The sequence below is a fragment of the Argentina silus genome, assembly GCF_951799395.1.
Source record: "Argentina silus genome assembly, chromosome: 10".
NCBI lineage: Eukaryota > Metazoa > Chordata > Actinopteri > Argentiniformes > Argentinidae > Argentina > Argentina silus.
The window spans coordinates 5,830,709-5,857,508 of NC_139664.1; positions in this window are offsets into that span (position 1 = coordinate 5,830,709).

Genomic DNA, 26,800 nt, shown 5'->3' on the forward strand with positions numbered 1-26,800 from the left:
AAAATAAAGAGGTCATGGCAGGAAGTCAATCCATATGGTTGCGAGCTGCTGCATTGCCGAGAGTGATAGCAAAGGTGAACAAATGTCATCATTATAAATCTCAGATATCAATAACTTTCTCCTTAGGCGAAACATTTGCTCCCTCCAGTTTCCCTTAAACAATATTCATTAGCGGAGCCTGGCCTAGCTGTAACTGGAGCGTGGGCTGTGTGTGTGGTATCGCTGGCGTGGCACCCGGCCAGTGTGCCCTCCGAACCTCTCCATCTTCCTGCCCTGAACATATCCACGGGCTAGGGGCCCAGAGATCTCCGGACGACATGCAGGAGAAGTCCAAGTAAACAGAAGCTGTCAGTCAGATCAGCTTCTCACTCCACAGTGTACTCTCCCCAGCCGATGGGTTTAGACAGGAATATGGAAACCTGGATGTGTGTGTGTGTGTGTTTCAATCGACTCGGTTTGACTCCTCACTATGGGACACGCACACTATACAACCATGCCTGGTACAGACTGGTGATGCTAGCAGATAGCCCTGCCGACCTCAGTTTGCCCCTGGCGAAACTAAGGTTATGTTACACCTTTTATTACATTAAGGTTATGTTACACTTTTATTACATTAAGGTTATGTTACACTTTTATTACATTAAGGTTATGTTACACCTTTTATTACATTAAGGTTATGTTACACCTTTTATTACATTAAGGTTATGTTACACCTTTTATTACATTAAGGTTATGTTACACCTATTATTACATTAAGGTTATGTTACACCTATTATTACATTAAGGTTATGTTACACTTTTATTACATTAAGGTTATGTTACACCTATTATTACATTAAGGTTATGTTACACCTATTATTACATTAAGGTTATGTTACACTTTTATTACATTAAGGTTATGTTACACCTATTATTACATTAAGGTTATGTTACACCTATTATTACATTAAGGTTATGTTACACCTTTATTACATTAAGGTTATGTTACACCTATTATTACATTAAGGTTATGTTACACTTTTATTCCCAAAGTCATCCATTGCGTACTGCAGCCAAGGTGCCGTACTGCTCCTTTTCCTTTCCCTGCCCTTCTTCTCTCCAGAGCAGGAGCGTCTTAACATCCTCTGTGTGCATGCTCTGCATGTTTACATGGCCAGGTCAGTGTTGTTCCAGGTTTGTGATCAGAGCATAGATTTTTGCTTATGATGGCTGATGTATAGATGATTCACTTACTTTAGACAAATGTACTTGTTGTAAGTCGCTTTGGATAAAAGCGTCTGCTAAATGTCAAAAATGTCAAAATGTAAATACTTTGCAAAACCCTGCCAAAGGTAAGGCCATGTCTACACAGTGCCTCTCCCATTGGATTGTGGGGGCCATTGTTGAGGCGTACAATTGCTCTTACTTCTATCTATTATTACATTATCTTATGTTGTTGTTGTGTACAACTGTTCTGTCTATAGCTGTTCTGTACTATGTCATGTGTTTGATGTTTTATGTGGACCCCAGGAAGAGTGGTGACTGCATTTGCTGATCCTGATAAACAAACAAATAAGAACATTTTATTTTTACACTTTAACTTCCATCAATAGTGCTACTAAGTTTAATGACACACAGACATCATTGCAATGCGCTGGCTTCACAACAAGAACTGTATTTCATGTGTTACAAAAAAGAAAATGTCCAGGAAAGGTCAGGTGTTCACATGCAGCTTTTAACCTGCCAGATTTCGTATGGCAGGCGCGAACGCTTGAAACCCACATCACGCAGCTCAATAGTCGACTGCTTTCAGAAAAGGCAGCAGATGATACCACCGTTTCAGAAGATGATTTCCAATTTTCATCAGCCAAGTATGAAATCACTGTGCTGCCAATATCGCCTGCCAACTTGGAGAGACAGAGAAACACTACAACTGAATCTGCTGTTTGTAGTACAAGGAATGAAACCGTCACCTCTCTGTATGGCTTAATCACAGAGATTAATTTAGAAGCAGATACTGGAGAGGCCTGGGTTAGATGAGAGTGCCGTGTGGGGAAAAACAGGCATCAAAGTCGGTAGTCGTTGAGAAATCATTTCCTATGCATGAGTTTGCCAGTACGAGTCAGCACAGAATGCAAAGCCTTGTGTTTTGCTTTTTACACTGAACAGTACAAAGGAAGTAAACAGGATGTCATTCCATTTCAAATATTATGAGAACGCTTCCATGGTACGAGGGAAAGCTAATATTTCAATGATGTGATGCATTAACAAGGTGCTGAGAGAATCGGAAATATCAGTACAACCAACTGTGAGTAGATGTTCATAAATAAAGAGGCATGGTATGATAAATGGTACGTGAAACAGATCACAATTATAGCAGGAGTTCTTACAGAGAGAGAGAGAGAGAGAGAGAGGGGGAGAGAGAGAGAGAGAGAGAGAGAGGGGGAGAGGGAGAGGGGGAGAGAGAGAGAGGGAGGGAGGGAGAGAGAGAGAGAGAGAGAGGGAGAGAGAGAGAGAGAGAGGGAGAGGGAGAGGGAGAGGGAGAGGGAGAGAGAGGGAATGAAAGAGAGAGATCGAGTGGCCGTGTGTGCAACCTTCTGCTATGGTTCGGCAATGAGCAGTTTGCCTCATCCACTCCTATCTAGTTACTGTGACACTCTAGCCCATTAAATAGAATAGATTATTGATTTTGCTTTCTTCGCTAGCTCTGATATTTTCCATCAGAGCCCCCGTGCGGTAAGAAGAGTGCCGAGGAAAAGCACTAGTCATTAGGTGCACTGCCACTCAATGATGCACCAGTTATAGCGGGGGAGGGAGGGGTGCACGAAGGGCTTAGTCACAACAATACTAAGCATGCTGTTAAGGAATTATCAACCACAGGGGGGAGAGGGTGACAGAATCAACTCCAAATCGAGGTGCCACCCTCGGGGGGGAAACTGACGATGAGGGCAGGGGTATTGCAGTCATAACACAGATTTAACTGTTTTTCATCGATCGCGGTGAGTGAAGGGGAGTGAATTAGCCAGACAGCGTACAGATGGGGAGGCTATGGTGTGTGGTGTCTGTGGTGCAGATGTGAATTGGCTATGTGCTCATCAAGAGGCCAAGTGGTCAGTAGGTTTAAGATGACTGAAGGTCAGACACACGGTATATATCGTAATACTGACTGACACCTATTACTAAATTATAATACAGTGCAAGCACTCCTGTATTATGACTTATTTCCCTTTTTTGGTGCTACTGTCAAATATGGTGTTGCTTAAAACAAAAATAAATGTTGATCAATGTCATGTTGATATCATGGGGAACTGGTGCTTTGATACATTCCATTCCGTGTATTACAATGAGCCTGTCCTCTGAGTTCTACCTCCACCAGCCTCCCCTGCTGTCCTTACATGTATTTCAGAGATAATCCTTAATAATCCCATAAATCCCATATTACATAAGGTAAGTTTGGCATCTTACAATACTGTTCAACATGCCTAAAGGTATATCAGCAATACCAAACTGTTCCACCGGTAAAATCCTTTTACAGAGAGGTTTAGAAAAAGAAGAAGAAATATAAAAAGCAACACCATGTTTATTACCTTGGCAATAATGTATTGACGAAAATCGTGTTTTATCAAAGGAAAATTTAAAATCTGTGAATTATTGACCAGCCAAGACTACTTTACATCAAATCAATAGATGCAGCTATTATCAAGGCCTGGGAGATTTGCATGAGCAGCAAGTTCATAGGAACTCATTTCTTTGAAAAAATGTTTTTGAACAGTACAGTACATGGAATTGCAGCTTTCCCATTATTGAATAAAACATGTGTGCAGCCCCCTAAGGCTGCCTTGCGCTCAAGGTGGGAAAATATTGATATCATGATATAGGCGTTGAAACATTGTGAGATTGCCTTGCGGGTCTTCCCCTAGGTCTTGTGATTGTATTGACTGTACACGTATTCAATGGAGGTTATGTGGCACTGGGAGCTGAGATATTAACCTCAGAGCAGAACTCCTTGCGCTCCAGAGGCTTTCTCCTCTCCGCAGATGGCAGTAGAACGCTGGGAATGAGTGTGGGAACTGTGAGGCTCATGTGTTTTGGGGGGGGCCGCATTCTCTATGAAATTACAATTGCTGTTTGGAAAGTTGGGAATGCATTCCTGCATTTCTTGGTATGCAGTATACCCACATACATGCGTTTGGCAGTTTTACACATTGTGTTACTCATCGTTTATGATTGTATTGGATTCCACAATACTCTAGTTACAGTACAGACCATAATGCTGTGTTCTCGGCTGCGCCATGTGCCTAAGACTGCATCACAGCTGTTCCGATATACACAATATAGCACACCCTCTTGTGTGTTATTGCTTAAATACACTCACACTGTAAACTGGAAGATGATAGAATAGGACTCATGTGTCCACTTTGTGACATTGGGAGGTTGTGATGCTACTCCACGGCTTTGCAATTACCCTGCCACCTGACTGCCTCAAAGATTCCAAGACTACATTTTGAATCAATTTATTAAACTGGGCTGTTTTAATCTCCTCGTGCAGCTAGTGAAGCTAGTGGGTTGTGTTTGCTCTTGTCTCACTGACAGAGGGGGATGCCGATGTTGATTACCCATAATTAAAAAGCAGGATGGTAATTAACAGGGCCTCTCAACTGACACAGAATGACAGTGGCCTTCCCAAAATGGAATACACAACTGGATACAAGCAATAACAACAATTAGGGAGGTGAGTCTAGCTATACACAGTACAGGAAGTAATTAATATATCTTTGCAATGCATGTATTATGCACAACTACAAAACAATTATATAGATGTCATAATGCTGTAAATTGAGGTTTAACAATGGTTGATGATGAATTGTAACAACTTGTTTGTTAACCCTAATTTAATTATACTGTTCTAACAAGAATCCTATGATTCTCCCGGGAGAACTTGGTAAGCCAAGAACTTGGTCAAAGAACTTGGTAAGCCAAGTTTGACGGTTGTCACCTTGTGTAATCGCAATTATTTGGAATTGTTGAACCCCTACTAGCTCAATGATAATTCCTCAGGTTATTATTATAACTTGTAGGTGGAGGTTACGGCTCGCACTTGGATGGTCAGCTAATTAAGTGACTCCTGAGTCTGGCTGAGCACTTGGCTGGCTTTGACAAGCACATTGTTTCCTCACCTTGTGTGTGCCCTGTTCGCAGAAAGGTCGACTAGCCCGTGTTTGTCATCCCAGCACTATGGAACATTTTCTAGTTCAACATAATTCCGAGTTAGTTACCTCATGTAACAAACCTAGGTCACTACACTAGTGTGAGTTGGTGCTAACCACTTGGACGGTTGGCTAGCTAGCATGTTTGTTGTCATTACGACTTGAGTACACGGCTAATCCACGCACTGACCGCCGTCCTCGACACCTTGTTCAGTGAGCTATGCGCTGTGCTGGATACTGAAGCGCTTGGATGGAGGGTCAGGTATGTGGAGTCGCCCTCGGCAGCCCAGTCGGTCCAGATCAAGGTCGACTCAGTGCCTCTCCCGTTGGATTGTGGGGGTCATTGTTGAGGCTTACAATTCTAGTTGAATGCAGTCCCCTGTGGGAATCCGGGCGCACTCCACCAGTGGGTTGATGGTGTCCTAGGCCCTGTTCAAGGGTATCTCTGTTTCAGCGATTTGTGCTGCTGCCAGCTGGGCTTCTCCACCCCTCTGCGGCGCATACTGTCCTTAGCACAGGTTTGGAGACTGCGTGACCTATAAGCGGTACACTCTTGTATACAGACAGGTTTCCGGTTCGGATCAGGCAATCGGGATGTTTTGCAGGGTCCCATAGTGAGGGGTCAAACCGAGTCGACTGAAAAAAAACTAGAGGTTACAAATGTAACCCAGGTTCTCTGGAGGGGGTGAGGGAGACCCCTCACCTCGTTGCCCCTCTCACGCTGAGCTCGTGAAGAACGGTTCACTGATGAAATGTCACTCGGTGCAAACGTCACCGGCCTGTACCAGGCTTGATTGAATAGGGGTCTTCAGTGAAAGGTACACAAGATTGCTTGTCCCATAGTGAGGGGTCTCCCTCATCTCCTTCAGAGAACTTGGGTTACATTTGTAACCTTTAGTTTGTACAACCTCTGGAGTTAAAAAATAATAAGTAAAATATATATTGACTCGAGTGATCTTATTAGAGCTATGGCATATGTGCACAATTACAAGTAGCCGTTAAAACAATTTTACACAGTCCTTATCGTTAACACTGACGCTATTTATGCATCCAAAAACAAACATGTGAAACATGTCTCTCTGTCCTCTTCTCACCCCCCCCCCCCCCCCTCTCTCTCTCTCTCTCGCTCTCTTTCTCCTTTTTCGCGTCTGTTTCAGATTGCCTCCGTACCGTTGTGCCCTGAATTCTGTTAATTAACTTTCATTTTCCCTTCCTCTGCGGCTGTGACGGCGGACTCCTCTCCCTTCACTGACTTGTCTGATAGGATTTGGTCCTCTCTCGACTGATGCAATCTGGGCAGCTCAGCAGCTGCGATCCCCGCTCGTCCCCTGGTGAAATACAACACGCTCCCCTCAGTGCACAACGACCCGTCAGCATTCTGCTGGTAACACCACCAACCCACCGTTTTCATTAGAGGGAGATTAGGAGTTAAAAACAAGGGCAATGGTCGGCTCGCCACATGTTGACAGAAGCAGAATCACATCACTGCCTTCCATCACTTCTGCTTGAGCTTTCGGTTAACGCTTTTGGAATACACTGCAGTCGGACTTGACATTGAAAATAAATATTATTTGGGGCTTGCAATTGCTCACCATGACGTGTGTGTGTGTGTGTGTGTGTGTGTGTGTGTGTGTGTGTGTGTGTGTGTGTGTGTGCGTGTGCGTGTGCGTGTGCGTATGCGTGTGTGTGTGTGTGTGTGTGTGCGTGTGTGTGTGTGTTAACAATAGCTGTTATCACTGGCTGACCATTAAATAATCCCTACAATGTTGACTTAAAGTTAAAGCCAGTCCCGCAAATCTTTACATAGGATTCAACAAACATGGATTTGGATTGGAAAACAGGATTTAACAACCTCTTTGTCGGAACACATTTCACATCTTCATAACATTGCACTAAAATCTGTGGAGTGTATAACAAGGCCAGCACACTATAAGGTGATGGATTGTTTACAGCAGCATTTCACATTTCTGCAAGCACCTCATCTGTGCCACGTCTGCCGGTGGGAAACCAACCCAAGTCATTTTCCAGGTGTAAATCCCCTGAGGGGGAAAGCCTCGGGTCTGCCTCTGGCTACGGTGGCTTACGGTGGAAAGGCACCAGTGGTGAGCATGTCAACTCACCAGCGGCTCTGAGGCTTTACTCTCACAAAGCCCCAGTGAAGCACACAGAGGTTTTGGATTGAGAAAAAGGACTCGTTAGATTTAGATCCAGACGTCTGTATCTATTTCGATACAGACGTACTCAACTGTCATTGTTGCTTGTTTGTATTTTGGGTTTTTCTGTGTAATGATTATGTTCTTGTTTATATTGAAGAATGCCACAATGAGATATGATTGGTTTAACCTTCTAATAAATGTCAAGTCATTGAAAATAGTTAACACTCAAGTAGTTTTCTACTTTTTACAGTACAGTCCTACAGGACCTTTTTTTTTTTTTTTTTTTTTTTAACTTTTCTCTCCAGGTGTAATTTCACTGGAAATCGCAAATACAAATAATTCAATTCTATCTCCATAGAATGTGCTTCTGTTTACCAGGTTTTCAGGGAAATGGATTCACTCACAATGCAGCCACTGTCAATGCAGCTGTGCTAATCCAATTCATAACACCGGGTGTCCCCCGTTGATTAAATGTCACAGCATTAATGTGTTCATATTATGTTTATTCAAATTAGAATGGAGAATCGAGGGGGGAAAAAGTGAGTGACAACTTTGGATTCAATTCAGAAGTTCAATGATTGTTGTTCAGCATATTAGCAGTGCATGTAGTCTATTTTACCCCATCAAATTAGAATACAGAGGGCAGGGAAATCCTTCAATATAGTAGGTGCACACAGTACAACCATTTCTAGATGGATAATCATTGATTTCCCCTCACATAGGGGAAACAAATATGGTGTTTGCCTAATTGCTTGCCTTTTTCAATCTTCTGCCAGGTTCCTCTCAAACAAACGTATTCCAATCAAAATGTTGTTGTGGAACAAGTCTGCCCAACAGGTTTTCTCAGACCTTTCAATGTCAGTATCTGTCAGTGTCCACTTGACGAATCGTGTCACATTCCATGTATGTGCTTCATGCGTCATCTTGTCATAACTTCGGACTAAAAATAACTTTACATTGTCATGACCACAGGGGAGTCCTGGTTGATGACTCTGATAAATGTCGAAAGGTGGATCAATAAGATCAAACAAGACACCTGTCATAATGGTTGCAAACTGAATTAGACTGGAGAAACTTGACACATCCTCACAACAAGCATTTTAACTTAAAGACAATTTACAGATTCGTAAATCTTATGTCAGTTATGTTAGGAGTCTAAACATGCATGGTAAGGTAGATCTATTGAATGTTGCAATAAAATATATTTTATTTTTTATAACTGTTCATAATTTAATGTTCAGAACCAGACATGAATGATCCCAAGGCACTCTTTTCTCATCTGTCGCAGTGGGACACATCCAAGACAACACTTGACACAACATCAGATCAACCTCAGTCAACCAGATGGACCTTGAGGTAATATAGTCAATTCAACTCCAGATTCAAAATAGCAATGTGACTGGCCCATAGAGATAAAAAAAAGAAAAGATAAACAACATGTGCTATAATGAATGTGAAGGTAAACATTGTGAAATGCCCCTTTAAGTATAGGGAAAAGCATTACTGAGTGTATGAAACTCTGAAAGTCCACTCCATTGTTAACTGATTTGAAGATGGCTCATGTGATTTCACAAAAATATTATGCAAAAATAAATAGAAAAATAAGAGAGGAAAATACATGTTTTCTTTTTGTCTGATTGTAGGCTTGTACAGCTCAGCGTAGATGCATTGTTTCTTTCATACCAATTGTGGCTGTTGCTGCGACAACACTCGCTGTGCCCTGACAGGTTGACATATGCCTGGAAAACATGCTGATTTAATGAACTATTTTGTATTGAATCGTGGTTGAGTGTCAAGTATTAGTTTAAAGGGTTCCAGATCATTTGTCAAAACCTGTGGAGCAGTTGTTGGTATAACGATAACACATAGTGATGGATATCAGCCTAGCACAGCATGTCATAGAGCACTCAGACTTTCCAAATAAGCAAAAAGTTAAATAAGACAATAAGGAAAAAGTCATCGGATTGAGCATACATTTTTGGAATAAGCATACTGTTACAGTCAATAGGCAAGTTCTGAGCACTGAAATGTCAGGAAACAATCAATCACGCATTAGTCAGTATCACCTCAAAATGCATATAAATGCATAATAATAATCTATCACCATGCTGGTCCCACTCTCTGCCATTACATTACATTTTAGTTACATTCTTCTTGGAATAACCCCAAAGCAGAGTCTATAAATAGTAGAATGTTCAGAGACTGAAATACTCTGCCTTTCCTGTGACCTGTGGAATGGCACTCCTGGGAGGTAGTATTTAAGTGAGTGAGTCACACTGAGGACCAGGTCAAATAGTTTTAGGTGATGAATGACCGCATAGGGTTCATAAACATAAGGGTAAGGAACTTCATGAAACAATGAATAAGAGCCAAGAATTCTATACCTGAAAAGTCAGAGACATTCAAGGCCTATATTCCATTCTAAGAGTAAACTAATTGAAATATAAACATATTATTTAAATGAATATACAGTATTTACATATTATATTTAGTATTGAGACCAATATAGCTTAGTATGTGACACTCTAGACACAACAGCAAAACTGCCCATGCATGTTAATGTCTCTTTTGACATACAAGTTGCAATGTCTGCCAGTCATTATGGGTGCATGTTGTTTCACTCCTCTTGTTCATTGTTGTGACAACATCCAGCCACAGGCCCTGACAGATCGAGTCTTGAGGGGCCATCAGCCTTGGCGTATGATTGGTGCGGCTCTTCGACCAGCATGCACCCATGTACTGCTGTACGAGACATTCTGTGGCATTGAGTGCTCCTGAGGTTCTGAAGGTAAACCGTATATAAGGTAATATAAACAAATGCAGCCCAGAACCCACTTCAAGCTCTCTGTCTCTCTGGAGAGGGCCTCTCTCCCGTGACCTTGATGTGGTCATTTATGCCTGCTCACACTCTCAACCCTTGGCACAGAAAAAGTGGTTATATATAGTGCCCACAAAATGACTTTGACGCAAAGCAAAACAACAACTTACGGCTTTCATTTAATGTTAGCTCAGAAAATAGGTTCAGCTAATTTGCTCTTGGAAAGGCTTAAACAAGGAAAACAACATAGCCAGTTACTGAGGACAGCTAAGTAACACTGTCGAACACAATGGTAATCACAGTAGCAATTTTCCCTCTGTTGTCAGGATTACATTGTGTTTCCTGTGTTATTCCCATCTACGGGCCCTCTCAAACAATAGGCTTCTATTTCTGTGAAATTTCAATGCAAACCTACGTCTTAATTAGGACGGGCCTAGTGAGTAGAGCTTTGTGTATATCTGAAACCACATCTGGGACATCGACAATTTGAATAATCAGTCAGCCTTTTGTGCACATGGATCCAAGTCTAACGACGCTCAGTGGAGGCCAGAGGTACAAGGAAAAAAAAAAGTTAAAAGCCTTTGTGGTTTTGGTGACAACATGGTTCTGTTAGGAACTGTGGACACAGTGACCGTGAAAAAAGAAGAGAGAAGTCCCCTCAGACCTTCCTCATCATCTCTGCTTAACATGCAAGGAGTTCTGCACTGGTTGTTAATTACACAATTATGTAAATGAGCTAAACACATGACAGGGCATTTTGTAGCGGGACACTGTGGTGCTTTCTCATCAAAGTCTACGTTCACACACAAAATGATAAGTAGGATGAGAGTCTTAATGGATGAGTCTCAACGTTTGTATTCACAAATGCTGCTATGCAGAACTTTAAAAATATTGCTTCATACCTTGATATGACATGGTTGAATAGTTACTATGTCAGGTAAAAGTACACAGTCTTTCTTTCTTTCTCTATCTTCCCCAAGGTGTAATGAAGCAAGTCCAATCTTTTGCAAATTTCACACCTCTTGATTTCTTCTCTGTTTATATATGGATATTGATCTAACACTATCATTGGCAAATTACGAATGGCTAGAGGGTGGAATTTTTGACAAATGATAGAGCTATGATTAGTGTTTGAAACAGACCGGTGTAACATGTATTTTCAGTGGGGACCTGCCTTTCAGCGTTACTGCTTTCTGAGGCAAGCGTTATATATATGGACAGTATCTAAAAGGAATTATAAATGACTAACCATCTATTGCTTAGCATATAGTATTGGACCATTGCCACCATTGCCACCATTGCCACCAAGATAAATGTATAAAATAAATTACAAACCCACTGAAATGCATCAGAAGCGACAATTTACTTTCAGTTGAGTTTTTTGTTGACAACACAGCAGGGTTTTAACTGCTTCAACAGTTCGCATCTCTTCAACATAGGTGAATGTTCTACAACATTTGTTATATCCAATCGCTAGTCCTCTCTAGTTGTACTAAGAATGGATATTCTCATTTTTCCAGCCCATATACTCCATATGTGCAGGAAAACGATCGCTGGTAGATGATCACCTGGAGCAGCACCATGCATTCTGGCGGTTGGTCTGTATTCCCTCTTGTGACGCCCGCCACCCCCTCCGTCCTGCATCCTCATTGACAATCCAGTCACATTGGAAACAATCCTCAGGCAATAATTGCAATAAACAAAAAAACTGTTTATCTGGTCGGAACAGCAATCCCTGTGAATACGCTCGACCATGGGGAGTGAGGGGGGGAAAAGGAGAAGAATAAAACCTTGATATTCATACGAAGAATGAAATCAATTTGAACCACATACATATCTCGTTTCTCCCTCCTTCTATTAAGTTTTTTGATGCTAAGGTAGAAATAATGGCTTCTACAGTCTGAAGTGTGTCGGCTGCGAGCTTTCCTGCTTTTGATAATTGTAGATTAGATTGGTGCTGGCGTTATCAGGACCAGGGTAAGCTGCTTCTTGATTGTGGTGGGGGGAGAAGCCTGGTGTAGCTACTGCTACAATGGCAGACAAACCATTGTTTAAGCAATGCAGGTTGGAGTCGTGGGACTTTTGGAGGTCCACCACCAAGTGTAAATCTTTTGGGGCATTTTCCTGCAGATGCTTTAGACTTAAGATTAAGGTGGTTTTGTAAAAGTGTGACAAATTTCAGAGGAACTGTAAACCACTCTGTAATCCTTTTTGTTTTACTGTGTGATGCCATCCACTTGTGTGATGCCGTAATTTGAGTAAATATTTCAAGTAGTGTCTGATCTGAAGCCATGATCGAGCAGATGTGAAGTGTTGATACAGAGGTGGTGAGTTTGAAGCTGTTGTCGCATTCTTATGGGGGTTACTCCTGTGGTGCTGTGCCACTACAAATAAAACACTTGTAGGTATCGTCAAATCAGAGTGGGAGCCAAGAGAGCCCTTTACATGAGAGGTGGAATTACATTTTTCTGACATTTATTTCCCCTTCCAGTACTGCACAGGGGCCATTTGGCAGTGCCGTGGGGCTTGTTGGAGACTATCGCACTGATGTTGGGTCCATTAGAAAGACTTTCACTCCGCTTGTTGAGAAAAGAGCTTGCTTGTCACAGTTGTGAATTGCTCAGCGGTTAGGGGACAAGCTTCTGCCGATGGCTTAAAAGTGCACTTTATCACCCCCTGGGGAGTCAGGGGGAATCCTTTAGTGGGCCAATTGAAAATGCGCCACTTCGCCTTTTCATTTCAGAAAAAAAAAAACGCCCCACATGAATAGATAGAGGTGAAAGAGGACACGCATAAGATTACACGACACTGTAAGCATGTAAACTCAGGTGCATTTGTAAGTGCAAATAGTTATAAGTCATGTTGCATTTTTCACCCATTTTTCTGGTGTGATCCAGAGGCAAATGTAGACACAAGAAAAGTGAGGCTTGTGTGTTTGAAATTGATTAAACTGTTGAATATAAACCAAGGCATCATTCAGGTCTTTGCAGTATGTACAAGCACTAGCCATACAAACGTTGCTCTGTGCAATAGAAAACACATATGTGAAGTCTCCACCAAATGGGCTTGCATGCTGAGCAAGAATGTCATACACTAGGAAACACTTTCTAAAATAATATTCATAAATACCCCACTTAACTCATTTCCACTATGCTGCCCACGTTTAACCCTCAAACTGTTTTTTTTGTGAAATGCATTTGCCACACTAAGTGAGGGAACAAGACGTACAGCTGTGCTGGGAAACGCTGCCATATTGGTCACATTTCCATCTATTCTCAGGCGATCCGCCCCGCTCGGTGGCATCATTAGAGACCTGTCCCCTCGCTCCGTGGTCGGGAGGGTGGGCTGCCGGGCAACGACCCTGCTCCAAGCCCGGGTAAGACCACTGCTGGGGGAGCATCTGACTGGGTGACACTGATGAATGTCAGGAGACTGGGGCCCACTAGCCATCTGGCAGTCTCAGACACTGATGGGAGAGCACCATCGATCTGTAGCGGGTCTGCAGGGTTAGAGAGCCTGAGATGTGGCGACAGACCAAGGAACACTGGGCCTCCGGTCTCCAATGCTCTTAGCACATGTTATTCCATTGGTTTGGAGTTTCTTTGCTGTAATTATAGCATAAAAAGCCACTGTAGGACCTGAGAGCACATATAGTAAATGACATATTCTCGTGGATAGTCGACGATTAGTCCTTGGCTATGTCAACTGTATGTTCCAAATGCACTGAGAACCAATTTACTGAATCTTGCCGGTGGATTGCTTAATTACATGAAGGAGGCATATGGATAGAGCACAGTGAGGCAGAACCATTATATCAGGCCTATGGTAGGTATGAACTCTTTTGTTCATTACATTTAAGAGATGTCACTCAGATCTCCTACCATTTTCTTGCCACCTAGGGAGAGGAGTGTTGGAAAGTAGAGAGGAGTGTATTTGCCTCACAGCAGGGGCAAGTGGACTGAGAGAGGAGACAGGAAGGAAGCAAATGTCTTTTCACTCTGCATCATTTGTCTTGTGAACATTCCCCCTAAATTAGCATATTGTTTCCATGAATACCACTGGAGCCGCATCCACATGTTCCCACTGAATAATATATAGCAATTGAAGCACTTTGAATGACAGAATTAAGTAGATTCAAATCATACATAATTGGAAACATGCTTTTATTTCTTAGAAAATATTCTCTGATTAGTATTGTTATGCATTATTTTCAATTTTGAAACTGAAAACCGTTGTTTATGACATTCTTTGCACTCCATTAATCATTTGACTTGGAAAAATATGACAATTGTTTGTAAACATTTCATATTTTTGGATTTGAGTTGGCAAGATGATTACACAGAGCAGCATTATACATTATACTACATGAGTAGCTTTTAGAATGGAAAACAACAAATATTGAGACTTTTTTGAGGGGCTAACTTCACAGCAGTGTTCATAGTCATGCATAATCTGTATCTCGTTAAACTGACTGGAATAATTTAAATATTGGAAAATACTAGTGGGGATATATTCTTAACATAACATAATTCTACCATGCAGCTGTAACTGAACGGACTGAAATATTTGCACCATTTTATACAGTATCTTACTGTATAACATCATTAGGCCTTAGGCATATACTCAGGGACTTTGCCGCAGCTAGAATATAGAATGCATAATGTCAACAACAGAAAGACCATTTACCATTACCGAGGAACAACACCAAAACCAGGAATCATCTGCGTTCTGAGCTCTGGTCTTGGGGAGTGTGGTACTGTATGCATCAAGGAACAAGCACTTCCTGTCTCGGCTGTCATTTTAGTTATCTTATGTTGCTAATGTGTAACTTCCCCACTGTTCACATAGAGTGGCAATTTGGTGAATGGTTCATATGTTTTATTTTTATGATCAACGCTATCATGGGTTTGTTCATTTGTATAGTCATTAATTTTCCATTGAGTCATGTGTACCATACGACCCAACTGAGAAAAGTAAAACTCATTTTAAATCCAATTTAATCAGAGGGACATTCGTTTGGGAAGTGTTTTAGCTCAATGTCAAATTCATTGATATAAGTGTTTCCAGATGATCTTTGTGCATCTGAGTCTGATTCTTTAAGAGACATGTTTCAGAGCCATAATAACCTTTGAAAACATACAACCTTTGAAACCTCTTAAATGGTCTTACCCTTTACAATTTGATCACCGCATCTCAACGTAAACCTCAATCATCAATAGTTGATTACACATAATTATTAAAGAGGCACATTGTAAACCAGGGATTTTATTTTACGTACAATATACGGAGGGATTTCATTTAAAATGTAACACAGAGCAGTGACAAACACAACCCTAGGTGGACACCCAGGCCATACTGATCCACTTTGCCCTTGTACTGAGAAGCCAGCTCAAAGTAGCAGCAAAGCACTTTTCCTTCTTTTTAAGAGTAATTACACACAAGGATTAGAGGACAAATTCCAGGAAAAGCATTAGCAATTAGAACTCCAGCGGCCGTCAAGGTATGTAATTATAGGCAATGTGTGTGATTAGGGAAAGAGGTTCAATAAATTACATTAACATACTTTTAAAATCACAGAGGAGAGGCTGCAAGGACCCTAAAAGAGGCGGAAGACAGAATGCACGTATCGATTTCACATCTCCCGATGGAAATTTATTTGGTGGCTGCTGAGGAATGAGGGCTAGAGCTGGGCTCAATTTCTCCACACAAACAAGGCCGATCTCAATGATTGCAATGAGAGCTAAACAGAGGAAAATCTAAATGACACCATCTCTAAATGACACCGTTTAGACAAGAAAATAATGTTAAAGGATAATGAATTAAGGAAAATCTGCTGAATGTTTAAGAGGAAATAAAAACTGAGCATCTTGACCTGGTACAATGTTTGAAACTGATATTTCTGAAAAAATAATGAATGAAAATTGTGCTTTTTAGTCTTAGGGCTATGGTTAGGGTTTATGATTACCATGAAAGCTGTTAATTAAACTTTCTCTTCACCAAATTACAATTGAATACCTTTTACCACCACATTTTTCCCAACAATTATTTTGTAGAAACTAGTGTTTGCCTATTGTCCTTCCTGCAACAAAGGCACATTCTTCATTCGCACCTACTCTAGTCCTCCTGCCAATAATATACTCAAGCAATCCAGGTGTGCCTCTTTAATGAGCCATTAAGTTTTCTAAAACACTAAACACTTACAAATTGCAGAGAAGTCTGCACTAATTGATGAGACAGGCCACAAGAGTCGATTTTGAAGGGCGATTAAGTAAAGTTGCCTTCAAGAGGACTTTCTTGTTGGTGTTCTGGACCAATCCCTTAGCTCCTTGATGTCAAGGAGTGTGTGTGTGTGTGTGTGTGTGTGTGTGTGTGTGCGTGTGTATCCGACTGTCATAGAGAGGGATGCCTGGCAGAGCCTGAAACGCAGCTGCTGGCTTTAATCGACTTTTCGGATGGGGAAGATTTTCCCGTCCGCGGACACACACCTCCAAATCCGCTCAGAAGCTCGTTGGCAGAGTAGGAAGCCCCATCTCCATGGTCAGATGGCACCTTTCAACCCGTCCGCTGATGGGCTGGCTCCGAGAAGGGGCTCAGGGTCTGGGGGAAGGGGCTGGCAGGCGCCGCAGCGGCAGTCTTTTTACGGTGGAGGAACCTAATTGCACACGGCATCTCCAAACCCCACAGAACTGGCACCCGGCCACACCTTTCCCCTGAGCAGGCTTACAGGAGTGCTCCACTAGTATGCAAATCACGCTGGAGACACTGACCAAAGGCTTTCTCTCTCCACTTTATGATTTCTAAAACTCCCCCTGAAGTTTTCTAAATGCAACTTACTTTGCTCTTGGCCAGCTTTATTAGCAAAGCACCTCAGAGGAAACTAAGATGGGCATTATGGCTATTAGAGACATAAGGAAAGTTACTAAACTACACAATCAGAAAGGAAATGTACAGTTTCAGTATCTACTGTGTCTTAGTTCCACTGGGTATATGTGGCTCTATGATAGTAAAGCACAAACAAATTCAATGTTGTATCACGATTCACCATCCATTATGTTCTGTGGCATGGAAATGTCATGTCCCAATGTTTTTCTGTAAGGCTGAGAATGACAACACACCATATTATGAATGCACAATGTCACAAATACTCCACTTTCTGTACGTGAATAGGAGCATGTGAAACAAACATTCACCTATCAACCACTTTACCAGACACATTTTTAACAGGCGTCTGAAGGACTTGGTATCTGTGAAATATTGCCACTGAAAGTTGCCTTTGACAGGATAATAAAGCCATTTTCATTGCCCTTGTCATTTTTGAGTGTGTGTGACAGCCAAGCATTTTTATTCTTCACCCTCATCACCCCCCGTTGTCCATCTTCTTGCCGTCTGGCGACGAGCACGAACGCTGCTGTTAACTGCTTGAAATAGCAGTTTAAGTGGAGTGTCAGAGCCCATTGCAAAATGGTCGCCATTCTTCAAGCAGGAAAGCACATGGCACATGACATCATTAAGCGGATGAGACCCTCAAGGTGATGTAGGCAGTCTCCATGATACTCTCATAGACAATCAATCCTTCTTATGGCATCACTTACCTCCCAATGGCCCCGTAATCTATTTTTAATATTTGCCAGATAAGTGCACTAACAGAGAGTCTTAATGCAGGGCCGTTTCTTTCGTTCCCTCAAAGAATAGCCCAGAAACAAAGGAATGTTTTTTCTGAAGATGCACACTTTTTGATTTTTTTCCCCTGGACCAAACAAAGACATTTAATTGTGCTTGTAGTTTAAATTTGGATATTGACAAAGACATTGAGTTGACATGAATAAGTCTCATTGAACATGCATGATCATATTGGTCACAAGAAGATGACATTTCAATGTCACCACAGCAATGTCAGGAAGAAAGTCTGACATTGGAATAATAGCTTAATGAGGTTAGCTGCCATTGAAATAATCTAATTGGAAAGATTCTGAAATGCATTACCTTGAGCTAGCTTTTAAATGAATGAATTACTAGGAATATAGAAGTCATCTATGTGAGAGTACGGGCTCTACTGTGGTTCAATGGACCCAGAAGCTAAATGGGAATGTCCTCTTACTGAAACATCATTACAGATCAGTTAAGGTAAATTCGGGGAGAGTGGCTTGATACTACCAAGTGAATTTGAAGGTGAAAAAAACTAAAACAATTATTCACTTTTGAATGTCGATTTACTTTGAAGTGTTTGATTTTTAAAATCACTTTCTACTGCCATGACAACTGAATCTCAAAATGCTTTTTAAAAGTTTAGAGATGGACATGGCCCAAGAGATGTGTATTTATGGGAAAACATTTTCAAGTACCCTCTCCATTGTAATTGTAGTCCAGTTATTACACTGCATGCCATTCACATTTCACTGTTCAACAGAATCAAACAGGGCCATGTTTTCACCCTTTTTACTCTAATCAGTGCTCCCAACTGAGTGCAGGTGGCATCATTATTACCAAGCTCAGGCAAGCAACTTAATGATTGATGAGAGCACATCCCAATCAATGCGGGTTGCATGATAAGTGTTTACTGTGCAAATGATGGAATCAGTACCTCTGGTGGAGTGGCTTCCTTTGTCGCTTTTGATACAATCGGCACCTTGCTGCACAATGAGATGTCTCAAGAGTCTCAGGACTGATCTGCACAGAGGGCTTATGTAAAATGTCACTTACTCACTAAATCGGTTTTTTTTACAGAAAATAAATCTGCCATGTTAAAAGAAATGCCTGGGGTAAATGGGTGAATGTGTTTACACGAGAAGCCCCAGGCTGTCGTTACTGATCAAAATACCCAGAGGGAGGTCCGGATATGTCCATTTCTTGACATTAGTGTAACAGTGTAATCATTAAATTAGATCAATACCATGCAAAAAATAATGCTCTGGTTGTGTTTAGTCAGGACTTAAGAATCATTAGAATACCATATTTTGTATTTTACAGAGCTAAATATTGATTATAACGTACTAACAAACATATTTCAACCCATGGTGAAATGATAATAGTATAATAATGTATGCCATTTAGCTGACGCTTTTATCCAAAGCGACTTACATTGCAGTGAGTGCATGCATTTTTCAGTATATATGGTAGGAACCATATATGTTATGGTTACAGATTCAGAGTTCCTTAATTTTTTATGCAGACACACTTACTGTAGCCTACATACACACATGAGAAGAGATATCATAGGAGGCTCATTGAAAACAAGGTCTAAATAGACAGAGAAAAACAGTTGTGGCTTGAGTAAAACAATAAGCCTGAATTTCGACATAAGTGTGTGATGAAGGGTACGTCTTTCAGAGGCTGGGTGTGCACTGGCTTCTATTCACATGTAATCGCGCATTAATCATGCAAATAACTGTTCTTTTCTTTCTGTCTATGTGTGCGACCCATTACGGTTGAAATGGATAAGCCATTCATCAGTAATCACCATGATGAGGGTAAAAGCTACCTGTGGTAGTCATGAAAATGCTTCCAGCTTTGTATGATTTTGAAATTGTAATGCTATTATGTTAAAAACAGACATTTAAGAAAAGTCAGGGAAAGAGGGTGACATGAGTTTCACAAAGGCAGAGTTATTTTATTATAAAGTGTCACATCGCGCCCGTGGACCTCCGTTGGGACTACTAGTGTAAATGATTTTGATTTCTGCAAGACTAACAATGTGAGGTTTTCAAGTGATCTTCAGATGGTAAGTAAACACTTATGGGAAATGTGTTTTCTTGTTCACCTGCAATCGGTAATACTGTCATGCACAAGTATCTTGGACCTTTGAAAAACTCACACATCGACTACCGCAGATCTGAGCAGGGGTTTTCAAAGTCAGGTTTCCCCAGCTAAGGCCTTGGCGAAGAGACCGACACAGCACATATGAATACTGGCCCAGAATGCAAATGCCCTTGGTTAAACCAGAGTTGTGTCCCAATTGGAAATGCTCAGACTCTTGGAGGCTGAGAGAGGAAGAGGTGGATTTTTCTGGGAGATTGTCTCAGTAAAGCCCTGTCAATCACTTCCGTGGGAGAATGGTTGGGCACAGCCAGTGTAAGCTGTATGGCCATGGTTTTATGAGGACAACCTGGCATTGGGGCCTCTTTGTCTCAGCAATAACGTTTACGCCAACAGGGCAAAGTAACATTGCATCAACGCAGCCAACTGTCATAATTAAGGCATTTTTCCCGACAGTTGCTAACAGCAAGATCACCTTGGTGAGCTGGCATGTTGCACAGCAAGGGATTCCTCGAGTTGTTTTGCTATTCCTGGTATACAGTGGTGTCAGTAAGGATAAAGGCAACACCCACAGCTATCCTCTTGACCCTGTATTGTAAATAAGCAGGGTAATTGGAGCTATTATTCGTGGAGTGGATGTTTTCCTGGGAGTAACTAGAGTATGGATGTAAATGCTTACAGGATCTACACATTGGCATGCTATACGTGGTTCATTTAGCTGTTCTACACAGTAGCATGAGGACCAACCTCTATGCGTACTGCCTTGCAAATATACTGTTAGTGTTAGTAGTTTCAATCATTCTTCAAACTTCAAACATTCTTCTTCAAATGAACAACTAGAATCTCATGAAACTCTTAATCTCATGCGATTTGTTGTTGGAGCGACTCACAGTATCTGCATTCTCAAGCAGCAATAGTGAGTGATACATCAAGGTAACCTGCAAAAAATCTCAGTGGATCCGGATTGCAGACAAACCTTAGATGGCAGTGTTCAACCACAGCAAAACGACAGGGAGACAGAGAGTGAGCTACAGTAAGCTCTCTCAAAGGTCAAATAACAATCATTCTCTCCCTCTAAGGCCCTCACCACACTAATGTAAACATGAATGGACTGATACTTGGAAGGGGGGAATATGCAATCACTTACGTAAAAAAAAAGGTCCACGAGGACTGAGTTAATGTGTGAATATTCACAATAGATGGGGCAAGGACACACACAGCTTATGGGTGGAGGGGGAATGCACTCAAATCGTCTTTCACCCTAATAGCATATCATAATGAAAAAGTGCACTCTTTATGTTCATTTCTGATTGTGGCATGAGGTATGAATTGTTAATGGGGCTTTCTAGACATGCTATAAAAATGCAGAATGATACTGTATGTGTTTGGTTTTTTTCCGAGGTACTGGTACTGTACTAAGTGTCAGCTCAAATTAAGCTTAGACTGGGAAAACCGATCTCTTACTATCCAATATGAGGAAACCCTGAATACATGGGAATCCCCTAACATGGATTTCCAAAATATGAACACGGTTCTACTTACAGTATATAATAAAGAAATAGAGGATTGTATTCAGAGCCTCTACTAATGCAAGGTGGGGCAGGTTGAATTCCGTGGCCGGATGACTCTGTCAACTTGAGCTTCAGGAAATTAACTTCCTGTCTTTAATGCTTTTCCCTGAGTGAAGGTACAGGGAGGGGGGCAGGGGTGTAATAAGACACTACTGTGGCATGTCCTATCAGAAGCATGCTGGGAGAAACCGCTCACCCTGGCTCGCTCTGTGACTCCATCTTGTCAAGAGCTCCAAACTGACGAACTGAAGGTTCCAATGATAGAAACCCCCCCTCCTTGAGATGACCCCCATTCCATTCCAGCACTGTTGGGTCAGAGCATTCTAACCAGGCCTTGCTTACATCAGAATCAAATGTCCCCAACCCCTGATCCGAGCAGATGACATTGGTCAATAAATGTGCGTCAACTCTGGCAAGGTAGCAATACATTTACAAGATTGGAACGACGTGGAAATGTTGTGATCCTGTAAACTGAGCCCACATTTTTGCTGGCATCTGTCACAGCACTCAGTCTTAAGTGTCAAGCAGTTAGCAGCAGTAATAAAGTATTTGACTTGATGCAGCAAAGCAGTGTTTCCCTTATAATAATTGCTTTAGGGGGGGGAAAGAAATGCAAGTCGAGAGTCAAAATAATTGGATCACAGTATCATGGGTGATCAGTGTCTCTCTTATTTACAGGCTTTTCCCCTTTGTGCTTCAGTCATTTGGCCTCTGTGTGGCACAGTTGGCAGAGAGTTGGCAGTAGCATTGCAATGTAAATATTGCAGTGGTACTGTAGAATAGTTTCTGGGATTTCTGTCTCAGCTGATGTACAGTAGCTTACACAAGGTCAATATGTTGGGTCATACAAGAAAGGACATAACATCAGGATATGTATTCATGAATTCATATACATTTGGCTTCATATTATTCATATTTGGCTTCATATTAATTTGGTTTCATATCTTCAGGATTTGTATGTTATGCCATATATCAAAAATAAAATAAATATTTATACAAAATATAATAAAAAATATTATATACAGTATATATGGACATCAGTTCAATCTTAATAATATCATGTGGCATACTCAATTCTGGATTAATATTTATACTGTATGTCCCCTGTGCAGTGGGGAATAAAGACAAATGTAATCTGTCAGTATGTTGATGTCCCCATCTAAATTAAGGTGTCCAATAAATCATGCAGCATCACCCTTGGCTTGTTCCAATCCTTTCTTTAATGGGGTCCTCTCACGGAGCCCAATTAAAAGAACCCTCATGGCACAGATTGGGAGTTTGATATGTGAATTATTTAACAAGGTACATACATATGAATCACTGTTATTTAAAAAGGTGTAGAAACATGAATTATGGTTATAATCTCTTTTTTTTTTTCTCCCTGCCCTCGGCAGGCTCCGAAGGGCTCTGTAAATAGGCACGTGAAAATAAAATATTTTTCAAAAATTATTTTTGGGTTGCTTGGTTACACTAACCATTTAGGAAACAATATAATGACACACTGTATGTGAATACAAACGTGAACACAGTGGAGATTTTTGTGCTTACAATGACAAGATGAAGTTCATAATGAATGCTCTGTCAAAGTGACATTCCCAACGTGTAATTTTCACAATGTGTAATATGGAGTGATTTTAAATCTATTCACTATTGCTGAAAGTGATCTCTTTCTACTCCTTAGAGCTGAGCCAAACATAGCAGAGTAAATGCTGTGGAATTAGGGTTATTCCTATAGATAATGGTAGGATAATGGCAGCATAATATACTGTAGCCTCTTACAATTTTGATGATTTAAAAAAACGCTTGAAAATCTTAAAAGCTGTACATATACTAACTTAAAAGGATAGTTCACCCAAATTACAAAACATACATCTGTGGTTCTTTTCCCTGAAAGAAGTCAAGGACATATTTAAATTCACACTTTGACTTTGGTTCTGTTCACTGTCACAAACCACTTAACGTTAGCATGTCTAACTAAAATCCAATGGAAGTCAATGGTACCTAAATTAACATGTTAGCGGTTATGGAATGTCTGTGGATAAACAGAACCGAAGTGTGAATGGAAGTCTGTCCTTGTCCATAGACTCCTTTCAGGTTAAAGAATCAAATATGTGATTTTGTTACACATTACACATTTCAAATAAGAACATGATTGTGGTTAACCTTACTTTTCAACAGAGCATTGTAACTTGAAATGGGAACAGGCAGGAGTACGAATTATACATTCAAAGGAGAGATGAAAATAATTCATTACACTGTATAAAACTTCAACGTCCAAAACAAAGTTATGTAAACAGCTATTAGAAGCATTATTGCATTTATTTTTCTTCCTCAGTTGAGGTGTCCACAGTAATCATGTTTTTCGTCAACTCATTCACGGATCATAACGTTCCATTATGAACAGCACCATTTTGCATGTTAAATGTCAAGGGATAAGACTTTCATTAGTCAAAAGCACATTCCTAATTAACTTTAAGAAAAGAAGTGGACCCTGTGCAATGTAATTAAACAACTGCTACTGACATATCCATTTCAATGGCTGTCAGGGTCACAGTGAGTAATACAGTACCGGTCTCAACGCTGATGTGGATGTCATGACTCACTGATTGAGTGAAATAAGCATTGTTATTATGATCATAATTCACTCAAATACTCAGGGCAAAGAGAGGTAATTTTAGGTACCAGGAGACATCATTTCCCAATGGTAATCAGATGATTTGTCAATCTGAGAAAGTGTCAATCTGTAAAAAGTGCTGCGGTTATTTAATGACTATTTGGCAACATATATACATGCAAAACAAAATAAAAACTCACAAGACTTGCAGAGAACACTTTCGGCTGGGAGGCAATTATGGCCCATTTGGATAGGTCTCCCTTTGGAACTAAATTAACCTTATTAATCTCTTATTGTATCTCTCAGATGCTAGAACTGTGACATCTAGAAACAAAATATTGCTATTCTATCTGACACGATATCCTCCATTAAACGCCAAAATACGACTGAATTGACTATTATAATCTCACATATAGAGAGTACAGCATACAGTAGAAAATATGTGCGAGACTTTAGTAAATAATCCTCAATGTTATCTTTGTAGACAGTGGTGCTGAGCATGGCAAGGTCACCAGCATGGCAGCATAAGGTCATCAGCACCATGCCAGCCTGCCTGCTGCTCCTCAAGGCTGACCTTGTCAAAGTCGTGTGCTGGGCAGCTAATGCCCCTTACCCCTGAGCGGGTGTTGCTAGCGGGTGTTGCTAGCAAAGCTCACTGTTGGTATATAGCCAGTGGCAATATTGATGAGGGTAATTCTCATAATTGCCTCTGCGTGACTCCCAGGTTTGACTCAAACTTGGCTGTCGCTCTGTCTCTCTCTTACTCTCTCTCTCTTTTTTCAAGTGGAGGCACCCCCACCACACCGTGGAACAGCTGGCCAGGATCCAGGCGCATCAAAATATTGTCAGGACCGCTTTCAGTGCCCCCCCATCCCCTCTCCAAATTAACCTTTAAATCAAAGATAGAGCCCTCTTCTCTCCTCCGCTCCCTCTCCCTCATCTTGTCCTCTGGGTGAATTAATTAAATCTTAATTTCCTCATTAGCCTTGTCAATTCAAGCAGGGAGTAATAGGCGACTCCGGTGCATTGGGGAAGCTTTCTCACATTCAAAAACTGTTCCGCTCAACAATTAACTTCCTCCGAGCCTTTGGGGTGCTGAGGTCTTGTTGCGAGTGTGCCTTTGTATGCGATCTGCTATTCACCTACACACTACAGGAGGAGAGCAGGGAGGAGCAGAGGGAGGTTTATTCTAAGGCCTCGGTTAGGAAATAAATGGTACTCAGTGACTCCCACAGATAGGGGATCTTTCAAAACATCAACACCTCCCCTTTAATTTCCAACTGTTGAAAAGGAGCACCTCACAAAGAGACAGCATGACCCCTGAACTTGGAGGTCAGTGGGAGGGGAGGGTGCCCCAGTGCTCATGATCCCAATCAAGCCTCTCACCTTGGGCTGTCACCGGCGTCCCCTCTAGAGTTTTTTGATAGGCTGCTGACCACTCCCACTCCCTGCCTCAGCATGCTTAGTGGTTAGTTCCCTCTGAATGCCCCTGGACTGTGAAACCTCTCCATGCTCTCATTAGCGGCAGAAAATGGGGGTGAAACCCACCTGGGCGGTGTGGCTCAACCCCCCCCTAGCCAATTTGATGCACAGTGGCCATCTAGGTGGTTGCTGGGAGGTGAACAACTTGAGCCAATTAATTACCCTAGCCTTGTGGGCGGTGCCAAGGACAATGCTTGTGTGTGCCTGCATGTTCTACATCAAGCTGGTGCAGAGGTGTTAGACTACCAACCTAATGTTTTTTTTCTCCTCCATTCTAACACTTTCCTTGGAACAAATCTTCCCCTTTGATTCATTCAAAGCTTTTCCCACCTCTATGCTAGCGCTGTCTTTGTTAATCAGTAAAGCCTTTTTGTAAGATCAACCCCCTTGGTGCGCAGTACAGTTCATATAATTACAGTAGTGTGAAGAACGTGTGAAGAAAGCTTTTAAACCTACAAAGTCACAGCAATTATTGGTTGTCTTTTCATGCTTTAACCGTATTTTACTGAGATAGGCCCCTTAATTTAGACGGTCACATGCCTCCATTTCCCACAAAATAAATGTACAGGCTAAAGTGCATTTTATATGTTTTGCAGACAGTTACTTTCCTCTCTAAAACCCGAGCCAACACCTCTGTGAAGTAGTGTTCTAGAACAGTAACTACCAAGCTGTGTGCCAGTGTGCATGACTGGTGTGTATGTGTGGGTCTGAGTGTACACTACCGTATGTGTGCGACTGTGCATGTGTGCCCACAAGTGTGCACCAACAACAACCTTCCCCACAGTGTCGACCAGCAGCACACCCCCATCATGCACACGCAGACCCCCCCTAAGGCAAACGTGGTGCACAGTCCAATGCTCATGCACCACATAAACTTTTATGACAGGTCACATGGTGACTCGTTATGAGTCACTCTGGTGGAAAACCAACCCTCTCCAGCAGGGGCTTTGCTACTCATTGAGGGTAGGACGGAAGTCCACAGATTTGCTCAGATGAGGCTTCACAAAAGCAAGAGGGTCTTTTTCAATGACTGAACAGCACTTTGGTAAGTTTGGTCTTAATTAATGTGAAATATGCTTAATTCATTATGCCCAGTCAGACTCAATCATTGTCGATGTCCACAGGGGATCTGAATGACACGGGCAGTGGACGCTTGTGGAAACCCTCTGTGACTTGGGGACTGAGAGTGTTGATGTCAGTGGTGTTGGCAGAGAACTGGC